The sequence below is a fragment of the Schistocerca americana genome, chromosome X (assembly GCF_021461395.2).
Source record: "Schistocerca americana isolate TAMUIC-IGC-003095 chromosome X, iqSchAmer2.1, whole genome shotgun sequence".
Lineage (NCBI taxonomy): Eukaryota > Metazoa > Arthropoda > Insecta > Orthoptera > Acrididae > Schistocerca > Schistocerca americana.
In genome coordinates this window covers 850,684,055-850,698,598 of record NC_060130.1, presented here as the reverse complement: position 1 = coordinate 850,698,598, position 14,544 = coordinate 850,684,055, and the positions used below count along the sequence as shown (strand labels likewise).

The 14,544-nt window shown below is 42.0% G+C and overlaps 1 protein-coding gene across 4 annotated transcripts in view; it reads right to left on the bottom strand.

The window, feature by feature from the left end:
* LOC124555302 (exocyst complex component 1) overlaps window positions 1-14,544 on the bottom strand; it is a 277,770-nt gene that overhangs the window by 201,087 nt on the left and 62,139 nt on the right. The window lies entirely within an intron of this gene.

Genomic DNA, 14,544 nt, shown 5'->3' with positions numbered 1-14,544 from the left:
AGGGTAGCCTGGCCAACAATGTAGACTTGGGGAACCCCAGACCCAGCATACAGTGGGAGACACCCTATTCCCAATTACCCTGCTCCTGCTCTGGAGGTAGAATAAAAACCTTATAACTCAGAATAAAAACCTATTTCACAGAGAAAACTGACAATGAGGTCAACCATCAGTGATTCATCCAGGAGGGGACATTCTACCGAGATATAAGCTACTGCCTCTATGGCTCAACAACCACAAGGTATGGGTGGCTCATTACACAAAATAAAATTGTGGGTTCACCTGGTATGACCAATGTGGAGATGAAATAGGACTGTGGATTCCTTCTGGGAGAAATGGAAGGAAGAGCACCATGCTGCAATAGTCTCCTTGATTGTGTGGAGTTTATTAGATGGAGCAGTAGCCCACAATGTCGTTCAATTTGTGAGCGAGCAGAGATTTAGTATGCACCCACAAATCTGCATCTGGGGTTGACAAAGTGAATGAGGAGTGAGTGAGTGCTCCTCTAGACAAACAGTCAGCCAGTTCATTCCCCGGGATACCCCATGACTTGGGACTCAGAGAAAGACAAATGAGCAGCAGGCAGCATGATGAAGGTCAGCAACAAGGTCATGAATAGTGGAGGTCAAAGTGATGCACGAATAGCATCAGTCAATAAACTGGAGACTGCTCACTGAGTCAGTATATATTAAAACAAGGTCAAGTGAGGCCCATTTAATAAAATGGAGGGCTCTGATAGCAGCTGTGAGCTCTGTCATAATCACATTGCATTTTCTCAGCAGCGGAGGACGTTCCATACCAGCAGGAGGTGTAAAAGTATATCCGGTCGATCCACAGCTTTAGAGCTGTCGGTATGTAAGATGGTAGCACTGAAGGACTGCACATAACAGATGCCAAAGGTTCATACAGGTGACAAACTTTAGGACCCTGGAAGAGATCAAGCCCTACCCCGTGACCTGGGAACCATCCAAGGGGAGGGAATGACAAGACGGAGAACACAGTCCAGGGATGAGAGAAGGAGATGGAGATCTTGGCAGAGGGAAGTGAGGCACATTCCAACTAGTAATGCATCTTAGGGCAGGCATCAGAACAACACCCCTCATATGCTAAGAGAATGAGATGATTACGGAATTATCGAATGGTGACTCCATAGGAGACCAGGAGCTCGTACTGTCAAATCTGAAGAGGAAAGATCTCCGCTCTGGCAAGGAGACTGTCTATGGGATTAGTCCAAAAGGCAACAGTGGGCAGATGCATGTCCCAATGATGGACTGGATCTAATAGTTTCAGAGCTGAAGGATCCACTGAGCCATAAGCCTGGCAACCATAGTCCAGTCAGGACAAAGCAAGGTACTGCTAAATATGGTTAGGGGTAGCACGATCTGCTGCCAAAGATGTGTCAGCAAGCTACCGAGAGTCATTAGCTGAAATACCAAAATACCTCAAGTACTATCCTCTCCTGCGGATACTGTCTCCTGAACAGCAACTACAGGATCTATTTATTTATTTATTTATTTATTTATATAATAGAGGGAAACATTCCACGCGGGAAAAATATATTTAAAAACAAAGATGATGTGACTTACCATACGAAAGCACTGGCAGGTCGATAGAAACACAAACAGACACATACATACACACAAAATTCAAGCTTTCGCAACAGACTGTTGCCTCATCAGGAAAGAGGGAAGGAGAGGGAAAGACGAAAGGAAGTGGGTTTTAAGGGAGAGGGTAAGGAGTCATTCCAATCCCAGGAGTGGAAAGACTTACCTTAGGGGGAAAAAAGGACGGGTATACACTCGCGCGCACACACACACACATATCCATCCACACATATACAGACATATTTAAAGACAAAGAGTTTGGGCAGAGATGTCAGTCGAGGCGGAAGTGCAGAGGCAAAGATGATGTTGAATGACAGGTGAGCCGCCACTCACACCTCACCTGTCATTCATCATCATCTTTGCCTCTGCACTTCCGCCTTTATTTATTTATTTATTTATTTATTGTTCCATGGGACCAAATTAAGGAGAAGTCTCCATGGTCATGGAACGAGTCAATACATGAAATTATAACACGATATTAGAAACAGATAAAATGAAATATAAAAAAACATATTCAGGTGACAAGTCGTAAATTTAAATGAAGAAAATCAACAATGTAACACTGGAATTTGCTTAATTTTTTAGCTCTTCCAGGAGCTCCTCGACAGAATAGAAGGAGTGAGCCATGAGGAAACTCTTCAGTTTAGACTTAAAAGAGTTTGGGCTACTGCTAAGATTTTTGAGTTCTTGTGGTAGCTTATTGAAAATGGATGCAGCAGAATACTGCACTCCTTTCTGCACAAGAGTCAAGGAAGTGCATTCTACATGCAGATTTGATTTCTGCCTAGTATTAACTGAGTGAAAGCTGCTAACTCTTGGGAATAGGCTAATATTGCTAACAACAAACGACATTAAAGAAAATATATACTGTGAGGGCAATGTCAGAATTCCCAGATTTTTGAATAGGGGTCGACAAGAGGTTCTCGAACTTACACCACATATAGCTCGAACAGCCCGTTTTTGAGCCAAAAATACCCTTTTTGAATCAGAAGAATTACCCCAAAAAATAATACCATACGACATAAGCGTATGAAAATATGCGAAGTAGACTACTTTTCGTGTTGAAGTGTCACTTATTTCAGATACTGTTCTAATGGTAAATAAAGCAGCATTTAGCTTCTGAACAAGATCCTGGACATGGGCTTTCCACAACAGCTTACCATCTATCCGAACGCCTAGGAACTTGAACTGTTCCGTCTCGCTTATAATATGCCTATTCTGTCTGATCAAAATATCGGTTCTTGTTGCTTTGTGAGTTAGAAACTGTAAAAACTGAGTCTTACTGTGATTTAGCATCAAATTATTTTCCACAAGCCACGAACTTATTTCATGAACTACATTATTTGTTACTGTTTCAATATTACACACAAGATCCTTCACTATCAAGCTGGTGTCATCAGCAAACAGAAATATTTTTGAATCACCTGTAATACTAGAAGGCATATCATTTATATAAATAAGAAACAGCAGTGGCCCCAGCACCGACCCTTGGGGAACGCCCCACTTAACAGTGCACCATTGGGACTGAACATCACTACCACTCTCAATATTGCGGAGAATTGCCCTATGCTTTCTGTTCTTAAAGTAAGAGGCGAACCAATTGTAAGCTACTCCCCTTACTCCATAATGGTCCAACTTCTGCAGTAATATTTTGTGGTCAACACAGTCAAAAGCCTTCATTAAATCAAAGAAAACACCTAGCGTCCGCAACCTTTTATTTAATCTGTCCAAAACCTCACAGAGAAAAGAGAATATAGCATTTTCAGTTGTTAAACCATTTCTAAAACCAAACTGAACATTTGACAGCAAATTATGTGAATTTAAATGCTCCAGTAACCCTGTATATACAACCTTCTCGATAACTTTAGCAAACACCGATGGCATAGAAATAGGTCTAAAATTGTCAACATTATCAATGTCTCCCTTTTTATAAAGTGGCTTCACTACCGAGTACTTTAATTGGTCAGGAAACCGACCACTCCTAAAGGAAAAGTTACAGATATGGCTGAGAACTGGGCTAACATGCATAGAACAATACTTCAGTATTCTGCTAGATACCCCGTCATATCCATGAGAGTTCTTGGTCTTTAGTGATTTAATTATTAACTCAATCTCCCTCTTGTCAGTATCATGGAGGAGCATTTCAGGTAACAGTCTCGGAACACTTTTTTCTAAGAGCGCTATATGATTCCCTGTTGGGACTAGGTTTCTATTTAGTTCACCTGATATATTCAGAAAGTGATTATTAAATACTGTACATATATGCGACTTATCAGTAACATGGACATTCCCACTACGCACTGATTCTATATCCTCGACCTGTCTCTGCAGACCAGCAACTTCCTTTACGACTGACCATATGGCTTTAATTTTATCCTGAGACTTAGCTATTCTATCTGCATACCACATACTTTTTGCCTTCCTAATAGCATTTTTAAGCACCTTACAATACTGTTTGTAATGGGCTGCTGCATTTAGATTTTGACTGTTTCTAACGTTTTGATATAATTGCCACTTTGTTCTACAAGATATTCTTATCCCTCTAGTCAGCCACCCAGGCTGCCTGTTTGTGCTAGTACCCTGTTTTAAAATTTCTAATGGAAAGCAAATTTCAAAGAGCATGAGAAAAGTCTTGAGAAAAGCGTTATATTTATCGTCTACTGTATCAGCGCTATAAACATATTGCCACTCTTGTTCCTTTATAAGGTTTACAAAGGCCTCTACAGCAACTGGATCAGCTTTCCTGAACAGCTGATGACTATATTTAACACGTGTTGCAGCACAAAAATCTTTTAAAGTTAAAATTTGTGCATCAGGATCTGAAAGGCCCCTACTTGCCCACCTGACTGTGAGTAGGGTATCAATTGTAGGTATAGGTGTCTGTACAGGAGAAACAGGCACCCATATCCCCCTAATCAACAAGTTTGCAGTACTGGATTCTGCTGAAACTGAGCCCATGAGATTCACTTCAACTGCTGGAAAATGGGCTGTGTCCCATGTCGAGGGAAGGCAAGCAAAAATAATGGAAGTGGTATATTAACAGTCAGCAGTTCAGACATGTGGTGAATAATGGCACCCATTAGGGAAATGACACAAGGTATGATAAGGTACACCTTGTGCACTTAGACAGTAGGATACTAGCACAGGAAAGGGGCAACTCCAAATGAACTCTGTTTGTATATGAATCTACAGCTTTGGTGGAGTGGGGGATGGGGGAGTGGTGAGGAGAGGGCAAAGGGGAAAGCACAGTAGCCTATTAAGTCACTTTGCATGGCATCATCAGTGTCAGTTAGAGTAGTGTTATGTAACTTATTTAAAATGCAATGGAATTGAACTGGTAGGTAAAACCACACACTACTTCTTCAAGGAAAGTAATTTAAAATTTATTCTTGTCCACTTGCGAAACAAACCACAGTATTTGCTACAACTTAATACCCACAATATTGTTTGCTATCATGAATTCCTTTGCACAGATTCAAAATTGTGGTTGTGGCTTGTGGTAATTTGTAAAGTATCACCAAAATAGAGAGTGAAACATGATGTCAAATGCATTCAATTCTATGGTCAATTTCATTTTCAAGTTGTGTTTCATTGTAAGTAGATGATGTTAAAAAGCAAATGGTGGCTCATTAGCTTCTGCACTGAGGCTGGGAATGAGGCTTGTCTTATAAGTTCCTCTTGCATGTGAAATAGCCTTGTGTTGCACTGCACTCAACATTTTCCCATAAATCACCATGTGTTGTTTGTGCACTCCCATCTCTGAAGTACCAATTGCAATTGACAAATTGTTGTGAGACTACAGGTATAAAAAAAAATAAAGTCACTGGTTAATAGTGAACAATTCACAGTGTTGGTTGCACTGTTTACAGCAGATGACATTCAACGAATTGCCTTGTGGCAAATCATTCTCTTGTGTAAACATACTCAACAATGTGTCCCCAACACAGTTAACAGAAGGATCATTCTGCAAGAAAGGAGACTACTAAAATTTAAAAAAATGAAAGAAAAACAACAGTTTAACATCTGATCAACAAGGTCATTAAAGATCAAGCGCAAGCTTAACCACTGCATCATCTTGCTTGGCTGAATTAATTGCAGGAGGTAGTCAAATAAGCCCCAGATGTGAAGTTGTTTCACGATAATGTACCGCCACATCATGACATATGTCACTTCAGTGTCAAATAAATTACCTATGAGACATTGCTTGAACATCTAAGCATACTGAATAGAAGCTTCCAATTGAGTCAGATTATTTGGTGAGCCTGAACAATACTCCCTGAACCCATTTTGGCAGCTACTGCTACACCTTCCGTTTTCACATTTAATGAGTAATCCATATTTATTTATTTATTTAGTATATGGCTACACCATAAAAATATTTACAAAGTATCTCAAATTACAAACTAATATCCAGGCCACAAACTTAGTCTACTGATCCCTCTGCCACACCCAGGTACTCTGTTGCATCACCAGGGAAAGCTCTCAGAGGATGTTCGTGAATTGCAAGGTGAACAGTCGGCTTTCCAGCAGAAAAGTTATTTTCTTCCCCTTGTACAAAGTGATGGTTTTTATTCAGTTAAGAACCCAACCAGATTTTTCATGGCAATTCAAAGCTAAGTGGATTGGCAGTTATGCAAAGCATCTTTTGTTGTTCTGCAGTAGCATTAACCTGCCCTGTGTGTCTCTAGCAGTGATTAATATTAAAGCCATTGTCAACTAACATCCTTGTAGTTTCCAGGGGTGGGTGGCAAGAGTGAAGTCTTCCTTTGTTATTGTTTGGAATGTCTATGTGAACAGGAAGGGGAGGACTTTTCTGTAGGTTTTTGTACTCCCACACAAGTGCACTTTCTCAATGCAGAAGTGGAGATGGGACGTGGCTAAGTATAGGTAGTCAGAAAGTAGGTGTAGGTCTGATTGTACCAGTTATAAGACACATGGTATGGTTGTACTGTATGTCAAAAAGCCTTATGTGAACATTATTCATCCAAACTTGGGAGCAATATTCCACAACAGGGTACACCAATCCCACAGCTGAAGTACAGTGTGTCAATGCAGAGGATCCCCATGATGTGCCACAGAGATTCTGGAGAGTGTTATATTGAGTTTTGATTTTGGCATATGTTCTTAACAGACACTGTTTGTAACAATCTACCAAGAGTAATCCCCAGATATTTCGGGTTTCTGTTATGTCTCAGTAGTCTTTCTTCATAGAAGATTGTGAGCTATTTGTTAGCCAACTTGTTATTAAGGTGAAACTCTGAGACGTCTGTCTCAGCGACACTTGATCGCAACCTCCATGTGCAGAAATGCTCACCAACTGTTGATAAATCACTGATCAGTACAGACTGTGAAACTTCAAGATCTCTATGTCTCATTGCTAGTGCCCACTCGTCACCATACCCAAACTTTCTTGATGTGATTCCAAACATATCTGATATGTGCAAACTGAACCTATTAATTAACATGTGCATGGCCCCTGCATGGTGCTAAATATGCAACAAAATACTAGCAAACAGGCAATCCTCAGAGTAATCCATAAAGATTTCACTAATTCTACTAATATTTCACACATGTATCTTCTAACTGTTCTCAAAGCGAGCAAAGTGACTGATGACAGTGTGCTGGGAGCCACCTTACGTAAACCATTCTGGTGGCACTGTGTGTGTGTGTGTGTGTGTGTGTGTGTGTGTGTGTGTGTGTGTGTGTGTGTGTGTAAAAAAAAACAAAAATGATGTGACTTACCACACGAAAGCGCTGGCAGGTCGATAGAAACACAAACAAACACATACATACTCACAAAATTCTAGCTTCCGCAACCAATGGTTGCTTCGTCAGGAAAGAGGGAAGGAGAGGGAAAGACGAAAGGATGTGGGTTTTAAGGGAGAGGGTAAGGAGTCATTCCAATCCCGAGAGCGGAAAGACTTACCTTAGGGGGGAAAAAAGGACAGGTATACACTCACGCACACACACACACATATATATATATATATATATATATATATATATATATAGACACACACACACACACACACACACACACACACACACACACACACACACACACTCCTGGAAATGGAAAAAAGAACACATTGACACCGGTGTGTCAGACCCACCATACTTGCTCCGGACACTGCGAGAGGGCTGTACAAGCAATGATCACACGCACGGCACAGCGGACACACCAGGAACCGCGGTGTTGGCCGTCGAATGGCGCTAGCTGCGCAGCATTTGTGCACCGCCGCCGTCAGTGTCAGCCAGTTTGCCGTGGCATACGGAGCTCCATCGCAGTCTTTAACACTGGTAGCATGCCGCGACAGCGTGGACGTGAACCGTATGTGCAGTTGACGGACTTTGAGCGAGGGCGTATAGTGGGCATGCGGGAGGCCGGGTGGACGTACCGCCGAATTGCTCAACACGTGGGGCGTGAGGTCTCCACAGTACATCGATGTTGTCGCCAGTGGTCGGCGGAAGGTGCACGTGCCCGTCGACCTGGGACCGGACCGCAGCGACGCACGGATGCACGCCAAGACCGTAGGATCCTACACAGTGCCGTAGGGGACCGCACCGCCACTTCCCAGCAAATTAGGGACACTGTTGCTCCTGGGGTATCGGCGAGGACCATTCGCAACCGTCTCCATGAAGCTGGGCTACGGTCCCGCACACCGTTAGGCCGTCTTCCGCTCACGCCCCAACATCGTGCAGCCCGCCTCCAGTGGTGTCGCGACAGGCGTGAATGGAGGGACGAATGGAGACGTGTCGTCTTCAGCGATGAGAGTCGCTTCTGCCTTGGTGCCAATGATGGTCGTTTGCGTGTTTGGCGCCATGCAGGTGAGCGCCACAATCAGGACTGCATACGACCGAGGCACACAGTGCCAACACCCGGCATCATGGTGAGGGGAGCGATCTCCTACACTGGCCGTACACCACTGGTGATCGTCGAGGGGACACTGAATAGTGCACGGTACATCCAAACCGTCATCGAACCCATCGTTCTACCATTCCTAGACCGGCAAGGGAACTTGCTGTTCCAACAGGACAATGCACGTCCGCATGTATCCCGTGCCACCCAACGTGCTCTAGAAGGTGTAAGTCAACTACCCTGGCCAGCAAGATCTCCAGATCTGTCCCCCATTGAGCATGTTTGGGACTGGATGAAGTGTCGTCTCACGCGGTCTGCACGTCCAGCACGAACGCTGGTCCAAATGAGGCGCCAGGTGGAAATGGCATGGCAAGCCGTTCCACAGGACTACATCCAGCATCTCTACGATCGTCTCCATGGGAGAATAGCAGCCTGCATTGCTGCGAAAGGTGGATATACACTGTACTAGTGCCGACATTGTGCATGCTCTGTTGCCTGTGTCTATGTGCCTGTGGTTCTGTCAGTGTGATCATGTGATGTATCTGACCCCAGGAATGTGTCAATAAAGTTTCCCCTTCCTGGGACAATGAATTCACGGTGTTCTTATTTCAATTTCCAGGACAAAGGGGTATCCTGGCAGGTGTGTGTCCCCATGTAGAAAAAGTAGAATTTGTAGGGGCGTGTATCCAAAACTTAGTGGAGTACTTCTGACACTGGGAAAAGTTGAAAATGAATACATACAAGATGGCGACTACATTTATGAATGTTGCTTGTATTGCTGCTTCCAGTAGGTTGAGGTTGTTTTCATCATCAGCCACCACAAGCGAAAATCTTGCTTTGTTGGTGGGCCATTAATTTTTGTCATTCTGCCTCAGCACACTAGTGTAGATGGTGTCAGAAATTTAGTGAAGTGAAAAATCGTACATTTCCCACATTTATTTACATGCATAAGCCAAGTTCCAAATTTACCTTTACGTGAGACCACATGCATGAGATAAGTCCAATGCGAAATTCGAGAGTCTAACACTTTTCTGTTCTCGTCATTTTCATGTAATCTTCCACTGAACTGTGTTAAGACTCTTGTGTATCATGAAATACTGTGAATTTTTGAACACTTGTAAGTTCCACAAAAATTCTATTCTATTGTCAATTGTAAATTTAATTTGTGCTTTTTAGAAACTATTGGCAATAGTACTGTCATTCAAAAACAAATGTTCCCTAATTTCATTGTGCATTTATGTAAAAAAAACGGTACACTTCTAAGACTTTTCACACACTTGCACATATTTGTACTTCACTAAATTTTAGCAGTAGCACCCTCATTTTAAAAACCTAATTTCTACAAGAATAAAGATAAATTTTTGAGAACTTTTAAATGATACAAGTGTTGTGCATAACCTACTACACAGTAAACTGACATTTGTTATTTACAGCTACTGTGCAATATATTATAAGTAACATAATATATCATTTTTAGTTTCCTCTTTTAATACAGAGTGTACAACTTTGCTTCTGCCGTTTGCCGATAGGTGGTGACAACAGTAAGCAGCAGTCGAAAGAAACAGATCACAGATGTTGGGCAGTTAGCTTGGACCTCAGTCAACATAACCTCATTCAAACATTAACTGATTTGCGTCTGCATCATAAAGTTGTTCTTGATTGAAAACATCAGTTCACGAGCCCAATTCTCGCCATTTGCAAGCGGTGTTACTGTTTTGTTTCCATATTAAGAAAACAGCAGCTGAGTCTCATCAAATGCTCTCAAGTACGTATAGTAAGGACACTATTAGTGAAAGAACATGTTGTGAGTGGTTTAAACACTTCAATAACAGTGATTTTAATGTTGTAGACCAGCATAGTGGTGGAAGAGAGAATGTTTTTGAAGATGCAGAATTGCAGCCATTGCTGAGTGAAGACTCACGCCAAACTCAAGAAGAATTGGCACAATTTGTGGGAGTGACACAGCAAGCCATTTCAAAATGTCTCAAGGCTATGGGCATGATTCAGAAAGAAGGAACTTGGGTCCCGTGTGAGCTAAAACCGAGAGACGTTGAACGGCGTTTGTGTGTTTGTGAACAGTTACTTCAGAGGCAAAAACAGAAGGAATTTCTGCATTGCATTTTGACCGGGGAAGAAAAATGGGTTCATTACGATAATCCTAAATGCAAAAAATCATGGGAATATCCCGGCCATGCTTCCATGTCGACGTCCAAACCAAATATTCATGGCTCCAAAATCATGCTCTGCATTTGGCGGGACCAGCTCCGTGTCATGTACTATGAGGTGTTAAAATCAAGTGAAACAATCACAGGTGCTCATTATCAAATGCAATTAATGTGTTTGAGCAGAGCGTTAAAAGACAAACGGCCACGGTAAGGTGAGAGGCACGATAAAGTAATTTTGCAGCACGACAACGCTCAACCATACATTGCAAAATAGGTCAAATTGTACTTGGAAATGTTAAAATTGGAAGTCCTACCCCATCCGCTGTTTTATCCAGACAATGCTCCCTCTGAGTATCACCTGTTTAGATCAATGGGGCATGGCCTGGCTGATCAACACTTCCGATCTCATGAAGAAGTCACAAATTGGATCGATTCGTGGATCGCTTCAAAAGATGAATAATTTTTTCAACGCAGAATTTGTACACTGCCCGAAAGATGGGAGGAAGTAGTGGCCAGTGATGGAAAATACTTTGAATCATACATGTGTAACCAATTTGTTTCATTAAAGCCTCAAATGTTGGGGGGGGAGGGGGGGGGGGGGGGACGGCGGAAGCAAATTTGTACACCTTGTATTAATGTATTTTGTAAGCATTTACTGCAAATTAAAGCTATTTTTAAGGTTGTTAGTAATCACAACATCAAAAACGTTTCACGAGATCAGTAAATTTTATGGGAAGTTTTTCTGTTGTAATAACAGATGCCCCTTTTGGCTGTTAATCACTTCAGTTCTTAAAGGAAACTGGTAATATTGTTAGCATATTAAACTCATAAATTAAATGAGCATCTGCAAGTTTATTTAAAGTTATTTGCTTACTGTTTTGTAAAACACTATACCAGCAACAATGCAACCCCTACTGCATGTACTGTTCTCGGACACAGGCAGAGTTCACTGATGTTCGTGACCAGTTGGAAATCAACTTAACCATTGGAACCTGCTGTTATAAAGGGTTGTGTTGGAAGGGCTACTGAGAGTCATTACGTAAAATACCAAAGACACCTCAAGTACTATCCTCTCCTGAGGATACTGTCCCCTGAATAGAAAGTACAGGCTGTACCACTACTTGTCCACGTGACTGTGAGGAGAGTATCAGTGGTAGGTCTAGGTGCTCTGTACAGGAGAAATAGGCACATAGGTGCACCCAACCATCTAATCAACAAGTTTGTTGTACTGTCTCCTGCTGAAACTGAGCCCGTGAGATTTGCTTCAGCTGTGGGGGAACGTGCTGTGTCCCATGTCAAGGGAAGGCAAACACAAAACAGTAGTGGTATATTAACAGTCAGCAGTTCAAACATGTGGTTAATACTGGCACTGCTTAGGGAAATGACGGCAAGGGATGATAAGCAATACCTTGTGCACTCAGTGTGTATGCCTGGGGGCCTCATTCAATATGTTAAAAAGGCAGTTCTGAAAACCACTGAGGGGAAAGTATGAAATCAATGGCAGACTATGACACATGTTGGGACAAACTATGACTGTTGCCTGGTCTATGAGGGCATACCTTGATCATTCCAGTGACTGGCAGAGATGTTTCAGAAGACCATCCTTGTTCACACAGTTTCAACAAACCTCACAATCTGCAGTATTGTGCGCAAAACTGATCATGGCCCCTGGTTCTGAACTGAGTGGAAGCTTGAACCAGAGACTTCAAAGGTTCTCTGACAATCAAACCTGAGACATCCTAGAATTTTGCCACAGGATTGAGAATGGTAGGATCCCCCAGTATTTTTATAGGCACACAAATTGTACTAACTTTTGCCTGTTGATATTTCTATGTTCTTTTTTAAACTGAGAGTGTAACACGCACTGTTAACTCAGAATTTTCCAAATTTTGTTGAAAAGCCATGGCGAGTCTTTGCCATCCTTGATCCACTTGCTACACACATACTGCTCCAGAGCTTGATTAATAACCAGTTTAAACTTCGGCTGTAATTCCTCTACGTCCATCATACTGAACTAAATGATGTCCATTTATTGCTTACGTAGGATGCCAACAACTCATTATCAACTCTTTCCAGAAAATGACTTCATGAAGAAGGCTAAGAGTGTTTTCAACTATATTAACCACCATAGTTATGATGATATTGTGATCACCAATATCTGTCTTCGTACAGACACTGTCTATATGGACAGCTCTCTCTCTCTCTCTCTCTCTCTCTCTCTCTCTCTCTCTCTCTCTCTCCCCCTCCCCCTCCCCCCCTTCATCTCATGGTTTTCTCTAAGTTGGATAAAGTGATTACGATCTTGACCATCCTGCATTTCCTGGACCACTTCACCAAAAGCAGTTAAAAGTGTTCCTCCTCCTGGTACAGCATTAACTAGTACTTATTTGGCTTTGCCAGAGGTGCTGCTCATTGACTCTTACACTAGGATTGTTGAAGTCTAATGACTGACAGAATTCATAAACTTCTGTCAATATCTTCTCCTGCTCTCCATGTTTTCTTTAGATTTTCTCTAGCAAATTAAAGCACTACAAGGTTTATTTCTTAATGGTTTCCAGCTAAACTTTCATTGAACAACTCATATGCTCCCAATAACACAGCAGCATTCCTCATTGCACCCCATAATAGGCCATCTTCTTAGCTGGCCATGCAGTTTTGGAATGAATGCTTTAGTAGCTTTATGAATCACACTAGCAATTTGATTTGCTATATGCTGGAACCTATCTTCAAACACTGTCCGCTGGCTTTACAGTATCCTGCCAATTTCTGACTGAATTGTATCCACAAGAGCAGGCAAGAGGAACCCTGTTGCAGTGCTGAGGTGAATCGTTTGCTTTGAGGCCTGCTAAAGAGGAGGTATGATGGTGAAGATATCAAACGAAGTTGCTGACAGCCCATGTCTATAGGGCCAAGGGGATGGCAGGTATAAATATCACACTATCATATTCAGTGGAAAACTCTCTCTCTCTCTCTCTTTCTCTCTCTCTCTCTCTCTCTCTCTCTCTCTCTCTCTCTAAAGGCTACTGGTTACAATTTCATGGTATGTGGGACTGGTGATGGAGGAGTGATGCACATCGTTAGTATCATCATCATGCCTTCTGTGCAAATTGTGGCCCCTTAGTAAATGTGTGTCAGAACATTTAAAATGTATCTCCTGAAGACACAAGCATACTGTTCCAAGTCTGTTCATATTCCACTGAATTATAAGAACCATTTTATTAGTGGCACTTGCCTTTATCCTTCCATCTTGTTCCCTTTATTCTTCTATCTTGCTGGTGAATGTAAGATGATGCTCAAACACAACTCAGAATGTCTTGGTTTCTAGGTATGCATATCGAGGTACACTTTAGATCAATCATCATCTCATAAAGGATGTAATGTTTCCAGTATCTGTTTTCAGGTGATATCTGTATTTGTGACAGTATCCCCTTGTGTTACTATAGTACTATGTACCTTCGCAACAGTTTTTGTCAAGGCTGAATGACAATGTAACAAACACAAGATTCTTTAGAGTTTACAATGCTTCTGTTACTTCACCACAAGAAATTTATTTCTTTGGTCGCTCTCAGTTCCTGCATATTCCTCTCCTCAGCAAACTATCCTTGCTCCACACAAGCTGCTTTGAAGAGCAACTGATACAAAAGGGAGGGGGAAAACCACAGCATTCCCAGCTTGTAGGAACAAATTCACACTTCCAGCAATTTGCTTTGCTTCTATAGCCAATCTTACTGCGTTTGAAGTTTCAACTGTCATAGCAATGCAAAGGATTGAGCATACAGAGTAATGCTTTGAAACAGCATGACTTTCACCTTGAAGCTGAGGTTGGTTTGTGTAAAGGGGGAAAGGGGGGGGGGGGATTAAGACGTGAAACAGTGGCATACGTTTCAACAGTTACTGAAATAATGCATGTATGTTTACA